Source organism: Arachis hypogaea, chromosome 14, assembly GCF_003086295.3.
Source record: "Arachis hypogaea cultivar Tifrunner chromosome 14, arahy.Tifrunner.gnm2.J5K5, whole genome shotgun sequence".
NCBI classification, from domain to species: domain Eukaryota; kingdom Viridiplantae; phylum Streptophyta; class Magnoliopsida; order Fabales; family Fabaceae; genus Arachis; species Arachis hypogaea.
In genome coordinates this window covers 47,524,082-47,527,406 of record NC_092049.1, presented here as the reverse complement: position 1 = coordinate 47,527,406, position 3,325 = coordinate 47,524,082, and the positions used below count along the sequence as shown (strand labels likewise).

Here is a 3,325-nt window from a genome sequence, read left to right as displayed (position 1 = left end):
AAGTTAGTCTTTGAGCACAAACATTAACTTAAACTTACTCTGGCATGAAACCCAATTGAATATCATGGTTTATGGGATTGGGCTTGAAGGATTGATGAGTCTGAAATTTCAATTTGTTGAGTCATGTATTATTATTTGATTATCACTAAGTTGGCTCAATGAATGTTACAGAATTTGGATCAGCAGCCTCATCAAGATTATGGATCATAAACCCAAAGTAAAAGGAAAGCAGGGAGAGGCCTCAAAGCCCAAGAAACATAATAGAAGCTCAATATAGAAAGTGTATAAATAGGATAGAATTTAAGTTAGGAAGGACTTTTACTTTTTCATTTGGCTAGTTTTCATATCTTTGTAATTGAATTCAGAGCTATGACTCACTAAACCCCCTTTCATTGGGTTAGGGAGCTCTATTGTAATTCAATGAATCAATAATAGTTTATCTTCTTCTTCAATCTTTTCTCTTGAATTTTGTTAGAAAGCTTCTCGATCTAATTCCATTGGGTAGTTGTCTTGGGAAAGAAACTACCCATAATTGGAATCCTTCGGAACCTTGGGAAAGGAATGGAGGATTCATGCTAGAGAAGCTTTCTCACAGTGAATTGGATTGGGGTTTGGATGGATATTGTGACATGTAATCCTACCAAATTGTGGTTCATGAAACTGTGTGGTATAATCAGTGATCGAGCATCATCTCTTCTTATGAACATTTAAACCAAGGGATTGGGAATTTGTTCGTTTTTAGAGAGAATTGGTGAGCCAAGGGATTGGGATCCAATCATATAAGATTGCCAAGCAAAATTCAATGAACGCATTGGTTGAGGAAGAGATAAACATGTTTTGATTCGGAGATCTCAATATCTCCTATAACCCAATGAATTCCCCATCTCCAATTTCCACTTTCTCTTTACATTCTGCAATTACATTCATGCAATCACCCCCATTCCCTTTAAATTTCAGCAATTTAGCTTATGCTCTTTAATTAATGCACTTTAATTTCCCTATCATTCTTCCCTTTCTCTTGAGGATTTCTTCATTGACCCTTATGCTAGGAAGATCCTTCTGATCTGTTTCCATTGATTCTTGTGGCTTTAACTCTTGCAACTCTTGTTTGCCTTCCAAGGATTGTTTTAGAGTTTCAGCTGCTGGATTACTTTCCTCCAAACACAGATGGCTACTATCATCCTTAGGCTTTTCAGGTTCTGGTTCAGGCTCAGATGCAGGTTTGAAAACTTTGAAAATGAGCTGTTCATCATGTATTCTCAGAATTAGCTCTCCTTGTTCTACATCTATGAGCGCTCTAGTAGTGGCTAGAAATGGTCTTCCCAGAATGATAGGGTGTAGGTAGCTTTCCTCCATGTCCAAAATGACAAAGTCTGTGGGGAAGTAATAATCTCCCACTTTCACCAGCACATTCTCAACCACCCCTTCAGCTTGCTTCTGAGTTTTGTCAGCCAGTTGTATGATTACATCAGTGGATCTCACCTCATTCAGTTGTAGCCTCTTCATAAGAGTTAGAGGCATCACATTTATGCTAGCTCCTAGATCACAGAATCCTCTGTCAATTTTTGTTTCTCCTATGATGCAAGGAATATGAAAACTTCCTGGGTCTGTTTTCTTAGAGACTGTGTCCTTCTTGATGAGGGCACTGCATTCTTTGTTCATTGTTACCGTTTGTCCTCCCTTCAAAACTCTTTTCTTGCTCAACAATTCCTTTAAATACTTGATGTGTGTAGGCATTTGATGGAGAATCCCACAATAGTTGGCCTCTTCCCAATCACCTCCTTCAATGCTTACTTCCTCTTGATCTTGTGTGTGAATTGCAGCCACTTGCTTTGTTTCTAATTGCCTGGTAAGCTCTGCTAGTTGCTTGGCAAACACCTTGTTTTGGGCTAGAATTGTATCCACATGGTTCAGCTCCATGACTCCCTTAGTGTTGTGCCTCTCTGATGCATAGTAGTACTCGTTCTCAGCCACTGTCTCAATCACTTCAATGGCTTCTTCCACAGTCTTTTTCCTGTTCAATGAACCTCCTGATGAATGGTCTACAGCCTTCCTTGATTCATAAGAGAGTCCATCATAGAAAATATGCAATTGCACCCAATCATGGAACATGTCTGGTGGGCATTTCCTTGTCAAATCCTTGAATCTCTCCCATGCCTCGTAGAGAGTTTCACCATCTTGTTGTCTAAATGTCTGAACCTCAGATCGAAGCCTATTGACCTTTTGTGGGGGGTAGAAACGTGCCAGAAACTTGCTTTCCACCTCATCCCATGTTGTTAGACTCCCCCTTGGGAATGATTCCAGCCACTTAGCTGCTTTGTCCCTAAGTGAAAATGGGAACAAAAGCAGTTTATAGGCATCTTCCTGGACTCCATTGGACTTCACAGTGTCACAAATTCTCAGGAATTTTGTGAGATGTTGGTTTGGGTCTTCATTAGCACTTCCACCAAATGAACAATGATTCTCCACAAGTGATATTAGCTGTGGTTTGAGCTCAAAATTGTTGGCCTGGATGGGTGGTTTCTGGATGCTGCTACCACAATTCCCAGAGGTTGGGTTTATGTATGAACTAAGAACCCTCCTCTCAGGAATGGCATTGTTTCTATCAGCTCTCTCATGGTTGTGAATTTCTCTATCCATGTTGAGATCTAAAGCTTCCTCAAAATTGTCCTCAGATTCTCCTTCAGATTCCTCTTCTCCCAGTACTCTCTTCCCTCTTGCTTCCCTTCTCAGTCTATGAAGGGTCCTCTCTGGTTCGGTATATGGAGGAGTTGATGTCTCTCCTCTCCTACCTGTCATACAAGAACACAGCACAGGCAACAAACAAGTGAAATACTCTTGGTTAATGGAAGAGTATGGTTAGAGCAGTTGAGGAATTAATTCAAATAGTTAGTGAGTCAGTGAGTTAGTTGCTTGAATTTAAAGGCATAAAGAAAGAAAGTATGTAACAGAGTGCAGAAATTAAAATTCAACAAGTAACTTGTACTGAATTAATCAAAACAAAAAAAAAATGCTCAATCTAGTTAACTTCCAATTTGAGAATTGTCAATCGAAAACCAATCCCCGGCAACGGCGCCATAAACTTGATGCGCATAAACTAGTTATGCTACGATTTAGGAAATTGCACGATCGGCAAAATTCCTTCCGGCAAGTGCACCGGTTATCGTCAAGTAAAAACTCACAATAGAGTGAGGTCGAATCCCACAAGGATTGGTTGAGTGAGCAATTCGGATTAGAAGTGTGTTCTAGTTGAGCGGAATCAAGATTTAGATGAGAATTGCGGAATGTAAAATTGGCGGGAAAAGTAAATGACAAGAAATTGAAA

General features: G+C 39.8%; 1 non-coding gene across 1 annotated transcript; it reads left to right on the top strand.

The window, feature by feature from the left end:
• Positions 1–2,110: 2,110 nt before the first annotated feature.
• On the top strand, positions 2,111–2,214 carry LOC112746392 (small nucleolar RNA R71). The gene has a single exon (XR_003174278.1). It is a non-coding gene; the product is annotated as a small nucleolar RNA R71 (small nucleolar RNA).
• Positions 2,215–3,325: the final 1,111 nt, after the last annotated feature.